Raw genomic sequence first — 24414 nt, 5'->3', positions numbered from 1 at the left:
ATTGGGATCTAATCTTAACGACCGATAAACGAGAAGAAAGACTAAGTTTAACTGTGCTTCATTAAGCCATAACAACAACAGACATTTTCATAAAGTTCTCACACCAGAACAAATATACATCTTAACAAAAAAATGGTTCAAATGGCTCTGAGCACTATGCGACTTAACTTCTGAGGTCATCAGTCGCCTAGAACTTAGAACTAATTAAACCTAACTAACCTAAGGACATCACACACATCCATGCCCGAGGCAGGATTCGAACCTGCGACCGTAGCGGTCGCTCGGCTCCAGACTGTAGCGCCCAGAACCGCACGGCCACTCCGGCCGGCTACATCTTAACATATATCTTAATATCTCTCCTGTGTACAACTGCCTCCTTTGACATTTGTTTCAATTATAAGACAAGTCCATAAGCTTCATTACAAAATTTCTACAGAAAACTTCAACCAATTGCAATCTTCTAACAACGAGAAGCTACTCAGTTACAAATATAAAATAACTGTATTACCTTAAAAGTTAGCTTTTATTATTCTTCCATTAACATAATCTCATTTGCTCACCATCTTTCCTCAAAACGCATTATTACAAATTCCTTTTCCAATAATGCTGCCCCCACCACACATCAGGTCAGCTTCCATCCTTTTTAAACCAAGTATATTGCCAGACTGTCCAACACACTCTGGTGTTGCTACTCTCTGTCTTACTCTGACGAAGCAAAGTTTACGTCTCTGACAAACGTCTCTGGTCTGAAAGACAGTCTTACAAAGTACATGATTATATCGATATTTGCAAAATAATTCACGTGTATGGTCAAAACTTCCTGAAGGGGTCAAACACTTTCATCACCTCTCCCCCATTAAACAAGAATTTTGCAGAGTAGTTTCTGTTGATACAATAGCAAGAGGCACTCAAAAAATTCTCCAAAAGAAACAATCATAAAAACACAGAAGCATGGTGCAAAATGTGAGGTTACAAATACCAGGGGTGGGTGACAATGTATACAAAATGTCAGTGAACAGGTACAAAGTATGGTACATAAGTTGAAATACAAGTAACAGTACATAGATGCAAATAAGTGTACAAACCTTCCAGTAATAAGTCATTATACATATTTGTCATGATACAGAAGACGTGGCATAACAAGATGCTCGCTGTGGTTAAGTCAGTAATCTAGTTCAGACAGATACAGTGGGATACGTACATACAGTTTCACAATAGCGTAAAAGGCATTATGAAGTCATTACATTTAACTGTACAGATGTTTAAAAAGAATCTATAAGTACAAGTAAGAATTCATGTAGTTTCAAATGAATTAAGAAGGATACACACATTTCATACAACATGGTACAAAACTTTGCAAAGCAGTTATAACTGTCTGTTCAAGTGTTTGAGAAAATCTTATTGAAACAAATGAGTATTCTAATCATTTCAAATAAAGTGGAAAAATACATCATCTTTGCACTATGGTAAAAACTTTATAAAATAGTTACAATTATCTGTGCAAATGTTCAAGCAAATCTTTTTGAAGACAAGTGAATATTCTTGTCAGTTCAAATACAGCAAGAAATATTTACACATTTGCAGTGTGGTTCAAAAATGCTTACAATTGTCTGTTCAAAGTTACTGAAAAAACTTTTGAGGACTATGTCATGCAATGGGAGAAAAAAAAAGATACCACAAAAAATTCACATACATCACTATTTTGTCACACACACACACACTTATCACAGTTGCACCAACTGGTAACATGAACACATTCCTGGGGCAGACTCAGTGAGCACAATTCTTTACCATCAGTTCCTCCACTGATAACCCACATATCTGAAAATAAGTATGTTATCCAGGCAGACTCAGGGAGGATGAGGTTTCTTGTCACAACCTCTACTGACAACCAAAATTATGAAGAGCTACAATCGTTGCTGTAATGTTGCCATAACGAGCAGTTTTCCTATTGGTTCATCTTTCATAAGCTGAGACAAGGTGTGATACTTAACTTAGTGCCACAACAAACTGCAAGAAACCAACCAGCATAATTCTTTCTATTAAGCTTTGTGTGTGCACATTAACCAAAGTCATCTCCCATGCATGTACAGAATACATAAAACACATATACAAAGAAATTGGATTACTAGTTACATACATTTTAGTGTCAAAATGAATTGTCCTGAAAATACATGGTAATTTTATGTATATGTGCCTTATTCAAAAGTCCTTATCTTGTGTGCATAGAGTAGAAATGGTTAGGTTATAACATTAGCATCATATAAATTGAATATAAGACCTGTTAGTAAAGTTCTGGTGTCATTTCAACCAATTGCTTAAACAAGTAAACAGTTACTCATCAGTCTAGTATCAAATGTCAATCTCGAATACATATCTCCATTTTAAAGTACTTCACATAAAACACTTGGGTCCAATTTCTTAAGTTGCACACATTTATCTATGTGGCCAGAATGGTAATTACCACATAACCGATATACAATAATATCAGGAATATGTATGGTGATCAACTAAACAGCTAACTGTAGTATACATACTCTTAGAACAGAAAATTTTATTAGAGTGCAATTCATGTCAGTCATGTATCAGTCAACATCTTATACTATTGGACCAAAAATCATAGGTGTAACATCCTCCTAACATTTGTGAGATATAGTGGTACAGGCTGTTTCAGAAATGACCGGTATATTTGAAACGGCAATAAAAACTAAACGAGCAGCGATAGAAATACACCGTTTGTTGCAATATGCTTGGGACAACAGTACATTTTCAGGCAGACAAACTTTCGAAACTACAGTAGTTACAATTTTCAACAACAGATGGCGCTGCGGTCTGGGAAACTCTATAGTACGATATTTTCCACATATCCACCATGCGTAGCAATAATATGGCGTAGTCTCTGAATGAAATTACCCGAAACCTTTGACAACGTGTCTGGCGGAATGGCTTCACATGCAGATGAGATGTACTGCTTCAGCTGTTCAATTGTTTCTGGATTCTGGCGGTACACCTGGTCTTTCAAGTGTCCCCACAGAAAGAAGTCACAGGGGTTCATGTCTGGCGAATAGGGAGGCCAATCCACGCCGCCTCCTGTATGTTTCGGATAGCCCAAAGCAATCACACGATCATCGAAATATTCATTCAAGAAATTAAAGACGTCGGCCGTGCGATGTGGCTGGGCACCATTTTGCATAAACCACGAGGTGTTCGCAGTGTCGTCTAAGGCAGTTTGTACCGCCACAAATTCACGAAGAATGTCCAGATAGCGTGATGCAGTAATCGTTTCGGATCTGAAAAATGGGCCAATAATTCCTTTGGGAGAAATGGCGGCCCAGACCAGTACTTTTTGAGGATGAAGGGACGATGGGACTGCAACATGGGGCTTTTCGGTTCCCCATATGCGCCAGTTCTGTTTATTGACGAAGCCGTCCAGGTAAAAATAAGCTTCGTCAGTAAACCAAATGCTGCCCACATGCATATCGCCGTCATCAATCCTGTGCACTATATCGTTAGCGAATGTCTCTCGTGCAGCAATGGTAGCGGCGCTGAGGGGTTGCCGTGTTTGAATTTTGTATGGATAGAGGTGTAAACTCTGGCGCATGAGACGATACGTGGACGTTGGCGTCATTTGGACCGCAGCTGCAACACGGCGAACGGAAACCCGAGGTCGCTGTTGGATCACCTGCTGCACTAGCTGCGCGTTGCCCTCTGTGGTTGCCGTACGCGGTCGCCCTACCTTTCCAGCACGTTCATCCGTCACGTTCCCAGTCCGTTAAAATTTTTCAAACAGATCCTTTATTGTATCGCTTTTCGGTCCTTTGGTTACATTAAACCTCCGTTGAAAACTTCGTCTTGTTGCAACAACGACTGTGTTGTAGGCGGTGGAATTCCAACACCAGAAAAATCCTCTGTTCTAAGGAATAAACCATGTTGTCTACAGCACACTTGCACGTTGTGAACAGCACACGCTTACAGCAGAAAGACGACGTACAGAATGGCGCACCCACAGACTGCGTTGTCTTCTATATCTTTCACATCACTTGCAGCGCCATCTGTTGTTGAAAATTGTAACTACTGTAATTTCGAAAGTTTGAAAATGTACTGTTGTCCCAAGCATATTGCAACAAACGGTGTATTTCTATCGCTGCTCGTTTAGTTTTTATTGCCGTTTCAAATATAGCGGTCATTTTTGAAACACCCTGTATCATTATGACTACAAAACCATTGCCATTCCTGTTGATAAAAGAGTAACACGTTAATTATATTTTCATCAGCAAGCTGCAAATTCCTGAAAATTCAAAGATCAGGTGGCAACCACAAAGTAGCGCTGTTATCTGTTGAGTAAATTTCTTGTAAATACATACATACAGAGAACACTTCTGGAAGAAAATGTTCATGTTAAATGTATTTTGGATCTTGTTTCCACTGCTCCACAGTGTACATGTAGAATTATTATTAATCCATATATAACATCATTACTGAGACAAAAATCTTTCTTTACCTCACATTTGCTACCTGAAGTAATAATCCATAAACATCCGCACACATTATCATTACTGAAATAACATATCGTCTACTCCACATTGGCTTTCTGAAATACTTGTTTTTGAAAATATCTCTTCACCTATATACACATCATAATTCAGTACTTATGATTCCTTCATTCCTGCACATTGTAAGTACCATTTACAGTATTGTGTAATATCAACATCTTATTTCACCACAAAAATATGGCTACAGCATAAGCACATAATCTCTAACCTTATGGTCTGAGTATTCTTTTACATCAAATGTCATACTATAAACTTTCTCAGTAACTCTTTACATTGTGTATAGTTATGTGCAATATACATATTCATTTGAAGCTGAAAGGTCATTTCTCTGTAATACAAGTAGTAAATAGCTGAGGGCTGTTAGCTTCATATAACTATTTTCAAACATTTCAAAATGGCATCAATGCTGTAGATTTCTGAAACATCATTCATACATTAGCAAAAGTTAATAGAAAATTGCTTTTATAACTAATTAGCAAAATAATTTCTTGCAGTGGAAGTCTCAAAACTTTCTTCAATATACTTACACTAGTATAGCAGAAGAGAGTTGTTTAACTTATTACTTAAACATGACAGTAGAAGAAGTCGAGTGGACCCTGAAATAAGAGAAGAAATAGGCCCTAGTAACATCCAGCTCGAGGAGGCATCAGTTACCAGTTGATATATTTTTTTTTCAAAGAGATATGGATCCTCTACTTAATTTACTCATTAAATACCTTGACATTAGATACAGATAAACACTTGGCAATTTGCATGTTCTCAATGTGTTCGCTTCCACAGGCTTTTTGTGAACAATGCAGCGTATGCAAAACGTTCCATTCCGTAGAAGGAAGAACTTATGACTGAGTGATTTTCCCTTGTGAGAAAACCCTTTTTGCCTACACACATCAATTGATATTTAATACATCGTTGCAACAACTTCTTCCTATTTTCAGCAGCTCCCTCAATGTTGGCTGACACTAAATCAGTCACTTCATGAAGACTAAGTAGTCTCTGTTTGGGTAATGGTACAATCTCTCTGACTCGGTCAGGTGGCTGCTTATTCTTTAAAACCAGAAGAGGGGACAAAAATGTAAAATCATTTGGTAACACATTCAGTGCATCCTGAAACAAACGAAGGTATCTACCCCAACTGTTGTATTTGTGGTTACAATACAATCTGCAAGCTCCTTCATTAGGTGTTCACAAGGGTTTGAAGATACCTCATACAAATAGATAAAGACAGGTTTAATTTACCTACCATGTAATGTACGCAACCAGTGCTGGATCCATTATACCATATCACTTTGTCTATGTGACCAACTGCCTTCAAAAAGTCTTTAATAACTGCTGCAGGTACAGATTTTGCTGTTTTTATATGTAGTGGGGTAAATGACACAAATTTCGACTTACATTCTAATGGCACAAAAGCAAAAAAGTAACTGTTGTTTATTTTGGGAAGGAGTCAAAGTAAATCGGCAGCCACGAGTAGTCTTAATTTAATAGGGGTTATGGGGAACAGTGCAGCAGAATGGGATGCAGTAGGAGGTTTTGTCTTTTGAAACAGTTTGCACTTTGAAAGCACCATAGAAATTCTTTTCTCCATTTGGTGAAAATAACATACACTATGCGATAAAAAGTATCTGGACACCCCCAAAAACATACGTTTTTCATATTAGGTGGATTGTGCTGCACCTACTGCCAGGTACTCCATATCAGCGACCTCAGTAGTCATTAGACAACGTGAGAGAGCAGAATGTGGTGCTCTGCACAACTCACGGACTTCGAACGTGTTCAGGGGATTCGGTGTCACTTGTGTCATACGTCTGTACGCAAGATTTCCACACTCCTTAAGATCCCTAGGTCCCTGTTTACGATGTGATAGTGAAGTGGAAACGTGAAGGGTCACGTACAGAACAAAAGCGTACAGGCCGACCTCGTCTGTTGACTGACAGAGACCGCCGACAGTTGAAGAGGTTCGTAATGTGTAATAGGCAGACATCTATCCAAACCATCACAAAGGAATTCCAGACTGCATCAGGATCCACTGCAAGTACTATGACAGTTAGGCGAGAGGTGAGAAAACTTGGATTTCATGGACGAGCGGTTGCTCTTAACCCGGACATCACTCCAGTAAATGCCATACGACGCCTCGCTTGGTGTAAGGAGCGAAAACATTGGACGATTGAACAGTGGAAAAACGTTGTGTGGAGTGACGAATCATGGTACAGAATGTGGCGATCCGATGGTAGGGTCTGAGTATAGCGAATGCCCGGCGAACGTCTGCCAGCGTGAGTAGAGCCAATAGTAAAATTCGGAGGTGGTGGTGTTACTGTGTAATTGTGTTTTTCATGGAGGGGGCTTGCACCCCTTGTTGTTTTGCGTGGCACTATCACAGCACAGGCCTACATTGATGTTTTAAGCACCTTCTTGCTTCCCACTGTTGAAGAGCAATTCGGAGATGGCGATTGCATCTTTCAACACGATCGAGCACCTGTTCATGATGCACGCCCTGTGGCAGTGTGGTTACACGACAATAATATCCCTGTAATCTACTGGCCTGCACAGAGTCCTGAATCCTATAGAACACCTTTGGGATGTTTTGGAATGCCGACTTCGTGTAAGGCCTCAGCGATCGACTTCGATACCTCTCCTCAGTGCAGTACTCCATCAAGAATGGGCTGTCATTCCCCAAGAAACTTTCCAGCACCTGATTGAACATATGCCTGCGAGAATTGAAGCTGTCATTAAGGCTAAGGGTGGGCCAACATGATATTGAATTCCAGCATTACTGATGGAGGGAGCCACCAACTTGTAAGCCATTTTCAGCTAGGTGTCCGGATACTTTTGATCACATAGTGTATGCTACATAACTTGTAATAACATTTTGGGCCCCAAAATGGGAATAACTAAGTTGTTTGTACCGCACAAGTTTGTTCACTATGTCATCAGGAGAACATACCACACATAATTCACTATTAGGAGTCATATTTGAAAATAATATTTTTTTTCGTCAGAAAAAATTGTCTAACAGCTACATTGTCTCTGCCATTCCATTTATCTTTGATTTCCCTCCATGTAGGATCCTTATCTTGTTCCTTAGCGATGACAGCATGTGTTAGTGAAATGTAATTCTTAAATACAATTTTCTGATTTTAAAAGATACTAATTTGTTTCCTGCCAATCTTTTTCTGTTGCTTTGGCAAGACCGACAGGTGAATGACACAAAGTGTCAGTTACAATGTTTGGTGTTCCTGGAATGTAAACAATGGTAAAATGGGACTCCTGCAGAGTTGAGGCCCAAAGCTTTAAGACAATAATGATTTAACTTAGCAATCATCAGAAACTCAAGGGCATGGTCATCAATATGTGTCTTAGTATGTCTGCCAAACAAGAAGTAGCGAAATTTACCAAAATCCCAAACCACAGCGAATGCCTCCATTTCAGTCACAGAGTAAAAACGTTGTGATTTAGATAAAATGTGACTGGAAAATGCCGTAGTACTTTGGGTAAATACACCATTTTCCTCAAATTCTTGAAAAACGTGCACTCCAAGTCAAAATTTGGAGTTGTCAGTAGAAATAAAAAAGTCATGTGACAGATCTGGATGATATATTATGGGCGCAACAAGTAGTGCATCATTCAAACTACCTCATCCCAGTGCTACTGAATATTCTTACCAGTCGCAGCTGATATAGCCTAGGAGCGGCCATGTTTTTCACATTAATGAAGTGACAGTAGAAATTAATCAGCCCTAAAAAGCCTCTGAGTTGATGTTTATTTGTGGTTACACGCATTTTTACAATAGCTTCCAACTTTTCTGGATCACATTGTATTCCTTCATTAGATATGATATGACCAAGAAATTTGAGATTTGGCAAACTGTGACTTTCCCAAACTAACTATGATGCCAAACTCAGGAAATACCTATATCAATGAATTAAGAAGACTGTTACGTTTTAACCATGGCTTTTCCACAATGAGGATATCATCAACATAGGTGATAATTCTTTCCCCCATGTGTTCAGGAAGAATTCAGTTTAATCCATTAATAAAGGCAGAAGATGAAATGTTAAGTCCAAAGGGCAATTTACAAAACTGGTAAGAGGTACCAAAGCAAAGAAAAGCTGTATATTTCCTACAAGCAGGGTGCAGTTATACTTGCCCAAAGCTGATCTCAGATCTAAAGTAGATAACACCCTTACTCCATGAAATTTCTGTAACAATTTCTCCAATGTCTCAAAAAGAGCTGTTTCAGGAAGAAAAATGTTACTGATTTGTCTGGAATGTAACACCAAATGTATCGACCCATCGGTTTCTTGAACAACATGGAGTGGATCGTTGCAAGAACTCAAGATGGGTTCAGTGACAATTTGAACTAACATCGACTGGATCTGATTGTTTGGTCTTTCCCTCTATACCAATGGAATAGCACCAGGTCGAACAGAAAACAGGTTTTTTGACAAAGACTTCAGAATGTGACTGTAAGATATCGAATAACTCTTGCCTATCTACTTCTGGAGGACCCTCTACAATTTCAAAAGGTTGTTCCATTTACTGAGAAGTACCGAATAATGACCAACAGCTTCAGTGAAAGGTTATGATTTTGACTAAGATAAAATTTTCAAACAGTTGATGCCTTCTTCCTGTTTTGTAATGCAGTCCTCTAATTGCAAACCTATTGAATTGCCATTGACTGCAGCTTTCGTCTGAGCAACATTAAAATTCAGAATGTCATTATATTCAGTGAAGAAATGGACACCCAATATAATTTGTGAAGTAAGAAATGGCACAATTAAGAACTTAGCAGGGAACTGGTGACCTTGGCCATTGAAATCCAAATGTGTTTGGTTTCTGACTACTACAGTTTTACCAATAATAAAACCCTTAATTTTGGTTAGTTGCAATGGAAATATTTGACAAACAATTGACCACTGACATTTACTGAAACCTGCCACACCGACAACCCAAATAGGAGTATCTGAGTCTAATACCACTGATAAAGAAACCTGTCCAACATTATAACTGACACTATAGGATGGATTAAGTTGTTCTTATTGCCTACCTCCTCTTCCAAAAAGGTACTTCTAGTGTCATCAAACGACAAAATTTGTTCGTCTCTCCTCTGATTCCATGTCACAAACTCCTAAGAAAGTGTCACCAAAATCCATTACCATATCATTAGTTATGTTCCTACTGCTTGTGGATGTACATCTGTTTCGCATTTACTATCGTCATTTGACAAAGGCGTGTAATTAGTTACCCAGCCAAAAACACTGATTTACCTTAAGGGGCTCCGGAAAGGCTCAAAATCATGAAAAGTTCAATTTTTACTTTTTTGCGTTTTCTGAATCTGCAGACTATTACCTTTTAATAGATATATAATTTATTCAATTCCGAAGACTACAACTATTTTTAAATTTTTTTTGAAATGTGTTCTACATGGGCGTGACCCACTGTGGCGCTGTTAAACTGCTGTCAAATGGTGTTATTATTAACGTCCGTGTTCATCAGGTACATTTTAGTGATGTGAGATAAAGTATGTGTTGTTGCTAACCTGTGATGGTTCAATATATATCGCTGGTGTGATTGTCGATTGTTTCATGTTTATTTACTCTGTCGTTATCTCGAAAATATTCGTAATTAATTCAGTTTCTTGAGTCTCTGTTTTGTTGAAGTATAATAATTAGTAAAAGTAAAGTTGCTGTTGCGACTTTCAATGATGGCAACATTGTAAGGTGCAAGGTATTTAGAAATATGGGAATGAAGATAGGTTCTAACATGGTACGAGCGATGCTTGCTTTAGACAAGGAACGCCTTCGGGCTGCAGACAGGGCTGTGAAGAGTCTAGAAATACAAGCAAGAGTAAACAGGAGGAGGAACAAGAGGAAGCTGGAGGAGGAGTTTGCAGAGGATGAAGATAATCCATGCTATGGACCTGGAATGCACTAAAAAGTTAATCCAATCTTTGTCGCTCGATTCCCAAAACTTTTATTTTCTCATACTAATTACATGTTTTCTAAGGATCTTCCAAACATATTTGTTTCAAACTTTCAGTAAATGTTACACAGTACCTTCTGCATAATTTAACACAGCCTTTTTCCAAAAAACTGTATATTTTTGAATATATAAATAAAAAATTGCAAAAAAATGTTGTGAATTTTCATTACAATTGAAAAAAAAATCATCTTTAATAACTGAACTAAAATTTTGTAAAATCCCTGTGTTAAGTTGTAGCCCATATTCCAATAAATAATCTGTAAAAAGTTCAACTTCCTACCTCAAATACTTTGTGAGGAAAGATGTAATTTATAAGCGTTATTTTAACATTGCAAGTATAGGGCGTTCCGGAGCCCCTTAAGTTTAGTGCCTGGTCCACAACAAACTCTACATTGACAAGATTATGGTAAGTTTCACCTAACATCTGTTACTCATTTTGATTACTAACAGGCTGAAACTGTTCCTTTTGTTCACTAATGGGTTCACAATGTATGCTTTTTATGGTATGAATAGGGGAATTCTCTGTCTCGACAAATGAGTCGTTTGCTGCATGTGTCATTAGTCGTCCCTGTGACGGCACGTCACGTCTATCATTATCACAAGGATTAGATGGTCTAATCTCAACTACTTCAGCACGTCGGGACTAAAATATCCACGATCACGCCTCTCCATATTATTTCTTTCGTAATAACTGTTACGATCACGAGAACTATCTCGTGTTTGGTTGTAATGGTAGTCATGTGATCTGAAATCAGGGTTCTCAGTTTCTCGATTTGAATTAAAGTTTCGTCTTTCATACCACTTACAGTTATTTCTTTCATTATACTGATCTCCATTGGAATCACCATAATTGCCGTAACTTCTTTGGTTCCTAAAACAACGATATCTGTTTCTGTCTCTGAAATTGCCACGATTGTACGACTGATTTCTCGAATGCCAATTATCTGAATAATTATAATTACAACTATTAGAGAATTGATTATTGTTGTTCCAATTCGCAATATACCCGTCATCTGATCTGTTGCGCAGTGACTGGAAATTTTGTCTGTTGCTGTCTCTGTATTTCCACACTGTGAACTTCGATTTCTTGCAGTAAATTTTGAAAAGCCTCAATGTCATCTTTACAGCGTCCTGCCAAAATTATGTGTCGCAAGCGTGTCGGTAGTTCAGTCAAACAAATTCTTATTAACTCAGAGGGATTTTATGGATTCGATAAGAAGAGGTTCTTACGTGTCATATGCTGAAAATAGTCTGCCGGGCTGGAAAAGTGAGACTGTTCAAAAGTCTTTAGCGTAATGATACTGTTTTTTACTCTGTCTTGTGTTGCTTCAGACTAGTATTCCAACAAGAATGCTTTATAAAATTTACCTTCTGTTTGACATTCTTGTGGCTGATTCATTTTCTAGATATTTATGTTTATGACCGACTGTCCATGAAGGTGGGGTACAGTAATGGAATTGTTGTAGACACTCTCTGGGGTGCATGTCATTGGCAGAATTTCGAAAAATATTTAACTTTCGAACTATAAGAGAATGTTGGTAATCAAATGAGAAGTTATGATAAGAGGGCAAATTATTTTTCGCGCTTTGTGAGGTATTCGCACTATTTTGTTTGCATAACGCGCTGTGTTAGCGTGTCTACGCGACATAAATCAGAAAGTTCGTCAGGACTATTAAAACACAAAGTGTGGCTATCAGTATCATCATGTTTATGACTGATTTTCCGTTCAATGCGCGATAAACGTTCATTCAGTTTCCTTACATTAGACTTGTGCTGTTGATTAATGATCATCTGCCCCCGTTTGAGACGACGAAGAGAAAGATATTCTTCCGTCTCTGCAAATAGAATAGACTGTGTAACACTGCTATTCAGTTGGGTCACGGTTACAGAAAGTTCGTCGACCTGTTTGGTAACTGTATTTAGTAACTGTTCCAGGGTAACTGTTCCTTAGGCCTTAAATGATGCGCATTGCCCTTGAAGACCTCGCATCTGAGTCTGAAATTGACTAGTCTGCTGTTTTAACTGTAAGATTTCGGCCGTTTCAGTGTGTTCAACTCTCGACCATAAATTATTTATTACAGGGCTGAACTCTTCAAGTACATATTTCCTAATTCGTTTCATGTCATCCTTGAAGCGCTTAATCTCTTCCCAAACACTGTTTTAATCTCTTCTTTAAATCTATAATTGTCTTCCTTAACGCTGTTAAACTCTGATAATAGTATATGCAAAAGATTGTTGTCCTTATCTTTGGCACTATTACCGGAAGGAATAGAGACTGATCCTGCTCTAGTATTTCCCAAGTGAACGCCTCGATCGTTTCCGAGTCCCGTTTTGCTATGTGTGATGGGGCGTTATCATGGAGCAATATGACTTTTTTCTGCCTTTTCCCATATTCCGGTCGTTTTTTACTTAATTCTCAATTTAAATCGATCATTTGCTGTTGGTAGCTATCAGTGTTAGCGGTTTCATCAGGCTGTAGCAGCTCACAATAGGTGACACACTACTGATCCCACCAAATACAGAGCATTGTATTCTTTCCAAAGCGATTTGGTCTTGCAGTGGATGTCGATGTTTTGTCTGGTTCACTTATGATTTACGACGCTTAGGATTCTCAAAATATATCCATTTTTCCTCACCTGTTACTGTTCGATGGAGAAATGACTTTCGTTTGTATCTGGCGAGCAGCATTTCACTGGTGGTCTTTCGAATTGCTTGCTGTTTTTCATTCAGTTCATGCGGAACCCATTTTCCCACTTTCTGCACCTTTCCCACAGCTTTCAACCGAAGATGAACGGTTTTCTGCGCCACATTCAACTGTTCCGCGAGTTTCTGTTGCGTCTGAGTATCATCTTCATCCAATTAGGCCGCAATTCGTTGTCTTTGACTTTTCCGGTGGTTTCCTGCGCTCGTCCTTCCTCACTTCAGAATCACCACTTTTGAATTTTTTGAACCACTCGAAGCACTGTGTTTTCACAAGAGCATGGTCGCCGAAAGCTTCGACAAGCATTTAATGCGATTCTGCAGCAGTTTCCTTCAAATGATAACAGAAAACCAATGCTGTCCGCAAATCGTAGTTCGTAGACACTAAACTCTACATGTCTGCAGGTTTGAAACAGATACCGATGTATGGAACTTGAGTTACTGTGTGCTGACATTCGTTGTCAGCCGTTACAGGGAGCAGATGGCGCTGCAGACGCTGACTCAGGGGCCGTACACTGACAGCTAGCACCATCTACAGGGAAATTCCGGTTTCATACTTCTACACCTGGTAAACCAAGTACATTCCCAGACTGTCCAACACACTATGGTATTGCTACTCTCTGACTTACTCTGACAAAGAAAAGTTAACCTCTCTGACCAAAATCTCTGGTCTCAAACACAGTCTTGCAAAGAATGTGAGTATAGCGATGTTACAGAGGTTGAGTACACTTGTCAAAATTCGCTACTTGGTTCACATTTGTGGCCAAAACTTCTTGAAATTCGTCCCGCCCCTTCCACTGCTGCACCTTGCTCTCCTCTCCTTTTCCATCCTCTCCGGCCTCTCCCTCTGCAGGTCCCACCTGGCAGTTTTATTCTTCATTGTGTGCGCTCCAAGTGGGTTTTAAGTGTGTTGTTCTGGAGTGTTTTTAATACTGTGGACAACTTTTAATCTGTGCGTGTGACTTCAGTGTCTTTTTTGTGTTCTACAAATCGCCAACTATGTTTTTTTAACTTTGTGTCCACTTTTTAATTGCCCCCCCACGAACGTCTCCATGTCAGTGTGTTTTTACCTCCATTATCTCCCCCTACTCTGTTTTATATCCCCCTTTTCTGTCGCCTTATATGTAACACTTTATTCTTGTATTAGTTGTCATGTCACCCGGCTGAAGAGCGGCGGATAATGCCACTGACAGCCCTCCCCTGCACAAGGGGCAGAGGAATCAAACCACAATAAAGAAAAAAAATTGAAATTCTTCAAGGAAAATAGGACAGCAGGCTTTCATACATTTCAATTCCTTGGCCGTTTTATTTTCTAGTCCTAGTTGATATACGGGGATCGTTTGTCACTGCTGCTAAACATAGCATTTCAATTTCTTTAGCGAAACATCACGACACAGTATCGATCGAAATACTACTGGAAATTGCTTGATTCGTGTGTGTCTGGACCTAAGCGGGTGACCGATTGCAGGCGATATCTGTAGCGGCGCCGTCAACGATCCGTCGCCCAGTGAGGGTAGCTTTTATTTCAGTTTCCATTGGCTGGTACTAAGGAATGAGGAGCAAGCCAATATAGTGACGTAGTACCGCGGCGCGATAGCGGGCGGGGCAACACAACGTACGGTGTGCATTCGGCCGAAATGTTTACCGTCGCCCGATGAGGCAGTTTCGTGAGTGTTTTCGGATGCTGCTGGCAGCCACGGCGATGGAAAGCATAGCCATAATAGTGATTCAGGTTGGCGGGCTTCTCGACCACTCTCTAGAGCCGTTCTATCTTTCTCATCTAGCATCCTGGAAGGGTAGGCCTATATTTTTGCCGCACTCATTGTGATGTCCTGCAACCGTCGATTTGCTATGTCCTCCGTACATTAGGGTTTATGGATACGTCGACTTGTCTGAGAATAGGGCTGCTGATGCTGCTGTAGCTCGAGCAGCCCAGGCCTTTTAACTGCTCTGTCCTCTCGGACGACCTCAGAGATGTTATAAGCAGAAAATTTCCGTTGCTGTGACACGAACATTGGTCGTCTCTCCGTGTGAACAAGTATCACGGAGATAATGCGCCTACCTAAGACTTTGGCGACTTCCTCTCGTCCATATCGTCGCGAGAAAAGAACTTTAACTAGACTACTGTACGTATTGGAAACTGTCTCTTCAGCTTCTGTCAACAGTTAAGCGGCGATCTCCATCACTTTGCACTGAATGCAACGAACTATAGACGTGAGTTTATCTGTGCTAGTCAAAGATTTAGAAGCATATACAGTACGGACTGTAGAAGGTGTCCTGCTCTGTACCCCTGGCAGCAACACAGCGAAGGAGATTTAATTCTCGACTGTGGACATCGGTTGTCCTAAAAACACTTACCCAACCAGCTCTTAACAATAAGGGTCGTTGCAATTGATCATTTTATCTTCCACTACGTTTATTACTTTCTAATTAGTGTTCCAAATTCACCGTTATTACTCATTATAGCTTTATCCAACTCCTACCAGTAAACCCCGATTCTTCAAGAATCGGACCCTCATGTATGAAACCCCTTGAACGTCTGATTACTTAAGAAATGAGTTAAAGCGTTAAATATTTGCGTATAAGCGTGTAAGGGAGAAATATATAGGAAAGATTTGAAATTATGATTAAAGTTTGTTGGAAGTCGCCAAGTGCTCTCATTATGGAACACTGGGTGAATGTAGGCTGGGTAATTTGCACTCCGTTTTAAGCAAACGCTACTTTTTCACGCATCTCAATATTTATGACATCATATTTCCTGAACTATGAGTTGCAGAATGATATAATTTTACGAGTACATTCAGTGGTATATAAAGGTACCGTTAAAATATATATCGCGAATAGAGTCAAAAAATGGTTCAAATGGCTCTGAGCGCTATGGGACTTAACATCTGAGGTCACCAGTCCCCTAGAACTTAGAACTACTTAAACCTAACTAACCCAAGGACATCACATACAGCCACGCCCGAGACAGGATTCGAACCTGCGACCGTAGCAGTCGCCCGGTTTCGGACTGAGGCGCCTAGAACCGCTCGGCCACGGCGGCCGGCGAATAGAGTCGGAAGTAAAGAAGTAATAAATTAAAACTTCATGCCTGATGCTGAAGTCTGATTGCACGATCAGCGAAAATGCAGTAAGCGATTAACTTTCTCCGTTCATCATTTTGTGGGGGGTGTGAGCGAGAAAAAATTTCGCAAAAGTTTGAAATTATGTCTAAGTCTGTTGTAAGTCGCTAAGTGCTCTCATTCTCAAATGCTAAGTCCGTGTATTTGCGCGGCGTCGGTTTCGCTGTCTTGCAAAGACACAATTTCTAACTACAATGATGCACCAAAGAAACTGGTATAGACATGCGTATTCAAATACAGAGATATGTAAACAGGCAGAATACGGGGCTGAGGTTAGCAGTGCCTATGTAAGACAAGGGTCTGATGCAGTTGTTAGATCGGTTACTGTTGCTATAATGGCCGGTTATCAGGATTTAAGTGAGTTTGATCGTGGTCTTATAGTCGGCGTACAAGCAATAGGACACAGTATTTCTGGGTTAGCGATAAAGTGGAGATTTTCCGGTACGATCATTTCACGAGTGTACCGTGAATATCAGGAATCCGGTAAAACATCAAATCTCCGACATCACTACGGCCGGAAAAAGATCCTGGAAGCATGTGACCAAAGACCACTGAAGAGAATCGTTCAACGTCACAGAAGTGCAACCATTCTATAAATTACTGGAGACTTCAATGCTAGGTCATCAACAAGCGTCAGCGTGTTAATCACTCAACGAAGCCGAAGGCCCAGTCGTGTACCCTTGATGACTGCACGACACAAAGCTTTACGCCTCCCCTGGGGCCTTCAACGCCGATATCGGGCTGTTGATGACTGGAAACGTGTTGTCTGGTCGGACGAGTCTCGTTTCAAATTGTATTGAGCGGATGGACGTGCACGGGTACGAAAACAACTACATGAAAACATGGACCCTGCCTTTCAGCAGGGGTTTGTTCAAGCTGGTGGAGGCTCTGTAATGGAGTAGAGCGTGTGTAGTTGGAGTGATATGGGTCCCCTGTACGTCTAGATACGACTCTGACAGCCGATAAGACCTTAAGAAACCTGTCTGATTACCTGCATCCATTCACATCCATTGTGCATTCCAACGGGCTTGCGCAATTCCAGCAGGACAATGCGACACTTCACACCTCCAGAATTGCCACTTAGTGGCTCCAGAAACACTCTTCTGAGTTTAAACACTTCCTCTGGCCACCAAACTCCCCAGGCATGAGCATTATTGACGTGCTGTTCAGAACAGATCGCCACCCTCTCGTACTCTTACAGATTTATGGACAGCCTTGCAAGATTCATGGTGTAAATTCCGTCCAGCACTACTTATGACATTAGACGAGTCCAAGCCACATCGTGTTGCGGCACTTCTGCGTCCTCGCGGGGTTCTACACAATATTAGGCAGATGTAGTGTATAATATTCGTCTTATTATGTTAACCTTTTAACATGAGATAGTTCCTCTTAATAACTAGAGTATGACAGCATTGTAAATGTTTAAATTCGTTCAACAACTACGCGAAGTACTTAAAATAGGATATTTTTGTTGCCATTACGCTGCAACTGGTAGCGGGTTCCGGGCTAGCGTTTTAGTAATGTAGATGTGTTCATGACCTTCGAGAGCAACGGAATGCTTTGTATAGAAAACAGCCCATTTTAAGCAACGGTTTGGAAGCTTATGACCTCAGATGTTTTGCTCCCTAAAACCAAAAGAAAAAACTGCAGTCCAGTTTGTTAACGTGAGACAGAAGATCGCTTTAAAGTACATACAATGGCGGTATTTTCCTGCAGAAATTAAGGAAAACTACGGATAAAGTAAATCAAGATGGCTGGATGAAAATTGGAACCTCCATTCTCACAAATACAAGGTCCGTCTGCTTGAAACAGTTCAACTTCGTTCGGTTTAACCTTACCGTACGAAGGAAGAAGCAAGAAAAGAAAGATTGTTTCGTAAACAACTCGCCTTACTTCTGGACATAGTCTCCTTTGACGGATATGTTCTTGATCCAGAGAGCTTCCAGCTTTTTCAGCCCACAGGAAAAATAGTTTCTGTCAAACTCTTTCAAAATACTCGTTGACTGTAACTGACACTTCCTCATTTGATGAAAATATCTTCCCAGCAAGCCAAAGTTTCAAGTCAGGGAACAAGAAAAAGGCACTTGAGGCTAAATCTGGTGAATAAGGTGGATGAGAAACCAATTCAAAGCCCAATTCCTGCACTTTCGACTACGAGGGTAATTCCTTGCGAATCCCAAAAAACAGTGGCTGTCACCTTACCAGCTGACAAAATTGTCTTTGCCTTCTTCAGTGCATTTTCATCAACCTCTGTCGGTTGTTTTGACTGCCGTTCTGACTCTGGTGCGCAATGATGGAACCAAGTTTCATCAACATTCACAAATTGGCGCAAAACTTCTTGCGGATTGCGTTTAAACATCTCCAGACGTTGTGTTTAAATGTTGTGCTGGCTGCGCTTTTGATTGACTGGTAGCAATCGCGGTATCCACCCTACACGCAGGTTCTTCATAGCCAATCCTCCGATGCACACACTCAGTTGAGATGCAATCCCACGAAATTTTATGCGGCAGTCTCATGGATTTTGTCGATGATTTCCTTTGTGGTGACCTCAACTGGACGGCCGGAGAGCGCTTCGTCCTCAGTGCTCGTTCTACCACGTTTAAATTGATTAATACAAAAGTAAATGGTTTCCAAAGATGGTGCACAGTCCGCACGAACTTCATCGAATACTGTTTTGATTTGTGTGGCTGTCCAACGATTCAAATGACAATATTTAAAAAAAAACTCGATTTTCTCCATTTTCAGCCGCAGTCGACTCCCTGACCACTTCAGATGGCTGGCAATTCTAAACTGTATGCTGTACATGGTTGAAATTCTTTACAGGACACATGGAGTAATCAAGTCCACCAACCACGAAGGTGCAACAAATAGATGCCAGCAAGAAATGCTGATATTTTAAAAAAATATCAGGAATACAATACATCGAGATTTAAGAAATAACTGTCGAACATCGATGTATTGAGAGAACTACCGATATACCAATATATCGACGGGATAATGATCGGCATACAGGCCAAAAAAAAAAATAGCGGCAGCACATTCTAAATATACCGACAGTTTTAGGGCTGTATATTGAAGTATTTTATTATTATTAGAGAGACTGTACATCAACAAGCTAGCAGACTGCTTATCCCCCTCAGAGCAAGCATTGAAAGGGAAACGTTGCACCTTCAAACTTGGCAATAACCATTTTGATAACAATGGTAACTACAAGTATGTGGCGCAATAAAAAGTGTCCGACGTGTCCGTCATTTGGTTACGTCACATATCGAATTTGTCCGGAACACTTCATGTCGACTTCCTGTGTTTTCATTTCTGCAAACGCCGCTGACCCAGCAGTTGCAGTGTCAAAATTTCATGGTGAAGTTAAGCGTTGCACTTTCTGTTAGCGCCGAGTGCCGATTATGTCAGCACCGCAAAGAACAATCTTGTCATTTAGATTTTTGTTTGAGCAACTATTTTTGAAGAATGCCGATGTGAAGAAATAGCACACTAGTAGCGTTAAAGACTGTTATTTAACGTAACTGGTGTGCTGCTCCTTCTCATCGGATATCTTGTTATTCCACACACGCCGCCGCCACCCCCCCCCCCCTTTCCCCCTCCCAGTGCAACTAGACTTCTTCTTTGTGCCAATTATACTTGCTCCACACAATCAAAGAGAAAGACTGTACGTGATGAAAGCTCATAAAGTAATAAGACTCCTTCACAAAATGAATAGAATTATGTTGTACTACAATTTCAAAAGAATATCTCCAATATTTATCGAAAATTTCGAAAAAAATGTAATGTAAAATAAAAATATTGGCTCTCTGTATTGCCGTTTCGATTTCGATATAACGTTATATTGGTGCAACATTATCTTTTGGACAAAATATCGATATTTTATCAACAGCCCTACTTCCAGTCTTTCATGGAACTGTACCAGATTTATAAAATCACCCTCGCACACTACTGTTTTGCTGAGAAGTTATTCAATGATGTAAAATGCTAGTATTACATTGTCTCCAACGAAGCTCGTCGCGGTGGCGTACTTCTGTACCGTGGCCCGGCTGTGATAGTCGTGCCCACTGACCGTAATCTTGCCGTGCATCTTCATCCGGGTGTAATCTCGCAGTGCGGCAACTCCCGGAGGGGAGGGGAGAGGCACTTTCGCTTAGGAAGGGGCCGGGGAGGGAGTAAACAGGCGACGAACGGTGAGGGGAGGGGGAGGGAATGGAGGCGCCAAACGAGCCAACGATGCGATAGTCGTAAAGGGCTCCGGGCCGCTGGCGCAATCCCATCGCGCCCTCGCACCCGGCTACGGCGCGAGACGCGCTCTCATTTTTCTTTTACCCCCCTCATTATTTTCTTTTCAGCCTCTCATTATTTCTCGCGCCTGTCTTGTCTTTATCGTGAATATCCTCGTCATGGGCGAACAGTATTAGTGCTCGTACTGGCTACTCTCCATCTTGTTTTTCTGGCCATAGCTTTTACACGTTCCGCAACGGAAATGACCACGGGCGTACCCAGTAAGGGGGTCGGGGGGGGGGGGGGAGAGGAGGAGGATACTAGCAGCTGGACCATTCTCCTCCGACGGAAAAAAGAGCTCGCCAACCGAACCCACACAGACAACAAAATCAGTCTGAAGCCACAACTCCAGTCATTTATAAGAGGAAGTCTTATGGTCCAGATTGTGTACGAAAGAGGTTCCTTTCGGAATATGCTGATCTAATGGCTCCTTAGCAATCACATACCACTGCACCCTTGACGAAAAATCCGTACGTAAAGAGATGAAAGCTGCTTACGTCATACAAATAAACAAGAAAGGAAATACACTACTGGCCATTAAAATTGCTACACCAAGAAGAATTGCAGATGATAAACGGGTATTCATTGGACAAATATATTATACTATAACGGACATGTGATTACATTTTCAAGCAATTTGGGCGCATAGATCCTGAGAAATCAGTACAAAGAACAACCACCTCTGGCCGTAATAACTGCCTTGATGCCCCTGGGCATTGAGTCAAACAGAGCTTGGATGGCGTGTACAGGTACAGCTGCCCATGAAGCTTCAACACGATACCACAGTCATCAACAGTAGTAACTGGCGTATTGTGACGAGCCAGTTGCTCGGCCACCATTGACCAGACGTTTTCAATTGGTGAGAGATCTGGAGAATGTGCTGGCCAGGGCAGCAGTCAAACATTTTCTGTATCCAGAAAGGCCCGTACAGGACCTGCAACATACGGTCGTGCATTATCCTACTGAAATGTAGGGTTTCGCAGGGATCGAATGAAGGGTACAGCCATGGATTGTAACACATCTGAAATGTAACGTCCACTGTTCAAAGTGCCGTCAATGTGAACAAGAGGTGACCGAGACGTGTAACCAATGCCATCCCATGCGGGGGTGATACGCCAGTATGGCGATGACGAATACACGTTTCCAATGTGCGATTACCGCGATGTCGCCAAACACGGATTCAACCATCATGATGCTTAAACAGAACCTGGATTCACCCGAAAAAATGACGTTCTGCATTCGTACACCCAGGTTCGTCGTTGAGTACACAATTGCAGGCGCTCCTGTCTGTGATACAGCGTCAAGGGTAACCGCAGCCATGGTCTCCGAGCTGATAGTCCTTGCTGCTGCAAACGTCGTCGAACTGTTCGTGCAGATGGCTGTTGTCTTGCAAACGTCCCTATCTGTTGACTCAGGGATCGAGACGTGGCTGCAAGATCCGTTACAGCCATGCGGATAAGATGCCTGTCATCTCGACTGCTAGTGTTACGAGGCCGTTGGGATCCAGTACGGCGTTCCGTATTACCCTCCTGAACCCACCGATTCCATATTCTGCTAACAATCATTGGATCTTGACCAACGCGAGCAGCAATGTCGCGATACGATAAACCGCAATCGCGATGGGCTACAATCCGACCATTACTAAAGTCCGAAATGTGATGGTACGCATTTCTCCTCCTTACACGAGGCATCACAACAACGTTTCACTAGGCAACGCCGGTCAACTGCTGTTTGTGTATGACAAATTGGTTGGAAACTTTCCTCATGTCAGCACGTTGTAGGTGTCGCCACCGGCGCCAACCTTGTGTGAATGCTGTGAAAAGCTAATCCTTTTCATATCAGGGCATCTTCTTCCTGTCGGTTAAATTTCGCGTATGTAGCACGTCATCTTCGGGGTGTAGCAATTTTAATGGCCAATGGTGTATATAATATCTGGCGTTCTCCAAGGAACTATATGAGGACCTCGGCAGTTTTTAATCTACATAAACGATTTAGGAGCAGCCCTGATAGTTTTTAGCAGGTGAGGCTGTCGTTTACCAAACAATAAAGTCATCAGAAGATCAAAACCAACTGTAAAATGATTTAGGTTAGATATATGTACGGCGCGGAACGTGACATTGACTCGAAACCATATGAGTGCTAAAGGGAATCCGTTAAATTTCGGTTATACGATAAAACACATAAATTTAAATTTTGTCAAATAAACTAAATACTTACGGATTACAGTTAGGAACAGCTTAAATCGGAATATCATACCGAAAATGGTACTGTAAGGCGAACCAAACATTGCCTTTTAATGGCAGAACACTTCGAAGGTGGAACGAATCTACTAAATAGTAAACTTACACTACGCTTGTCCGTCGTCTTCTGGAGTATTGTTGCATAGTCAGCATCAAACTGGGGGCCAAAACAGACAACAGCATGAGGAAATAATCAATGGAGCAATTGCCAGAGGACATACAGGTTGACAGTTATTGAACCATACGAAAGAAACATAAATTAGTTACAAACTACACTTTATTCAATATGTAAGCGTCACTACGTATATTCGGGTTTGGGTTATGACATGTTCGACATGCCTGCGATGATGTGGCGCAGACTAATAGCGAAATTCTGCATGACCCGCTGAAATGTCGGAACATCGATACTGTCGATGAACTCCAAAATGGCTGTTTTCAGCTGAGAAATGGTTTTGGGGTTATTGCTGTACACCTTGTCTTTAACGTAGCCCTACGAAAAGGAGTCGCATGTTCTCATATCCGGAGAGTATGGCGGCCAATCGAGGCTCATGCCAATGGCCTCTGGATACCCCAGAGCCAGAATGCGGTGTCCAAAGTGCTCCTCCAGGACATCAAACACTCTCCTGCTTCGATGGGGTTGAGCTCCGTCTTGCACGGAACACATCTTGTCGAAACCAGGGTCATTTTGGATAATGGGGATAAAATCATCTTCCAAAACAATCACGGACGATTCGGTAGTCCGTGACTGTACACTGCACACTACACAGAAACCAACTAAGGGTGAAGAGACGTTTTGATCGCGAAATGCGGATTCTCAGTCTCCCAAATGCGCCAATTTTGCTTACTGACGAACCCGTCAAAATGAAAGTGGGCTTCGTCGCTAAACCAAACCAGGCGCATGCGCATGCTAGTTCCCATCATGTCCTTCGGTCAACACTACAGTTTCAACGTCCTAATGGAAACCGTTCAGAATTTGTGACGATTTTATTTCATATAGTTCAATAATTGTCACCTTGTAGATGCTTTGTAGTATCGGCATCCTTACCAGTTAGGATTGACGGAGGAAATCGAAAAAATTCGAAGAAGGGTAGTTCGTTTTGTTTTACAGTGAAATAGGAGACAGTGTGTTTTCCATCACCAACTTTCTCTTCCGAATGCGGAGATATTCGTTGACCCTCACCTACGTGGAGAAAATCGTAATACGGTAGGAGAATTTAGAACTCGCACGAAGCAACAAATGTATTTTTATTTATTTATTTGTTTCTATTGTCATTTTGTATTGACGGTGACTGTTTAGTAAAGGTCCTGCGGTACCTCTTCTTTAATTTGGTGCGCCCATTGGCTGTGGACGCGTGCTTGAACATTATACGCTTTTCTTATGTTTAAATATGTAAACGTGTACGCTCGACACTATTATTAGTATTTGTGTAATACTTGTTCATTTGCCTCTGTTATTTGCTAAGTTGATATCAAGATTAATAAACGTGCTTCGACGTATCTTCATTTAAAACGCGACACCCCAATTGGCTG

The sequence above is a fragment of the Schistocerca cancellata genome, chromosome 6 (genome assembly GCF_023864275.1).
Source record: "Schistocerca cancellata isolate TAMUIC-IGC-003103 chromosome 6, iqSchCanc2.1, whole genome shotgun sequence".
Lineage (NCBI taxonomy): Eukaryota > Metazoa > Arthropoda > Insecta > Orthoptera > Acrididae > Schistocerca > Schistocerca cancellata.
Note: the sequence above shows the minus strand (reverse complement) of the source record.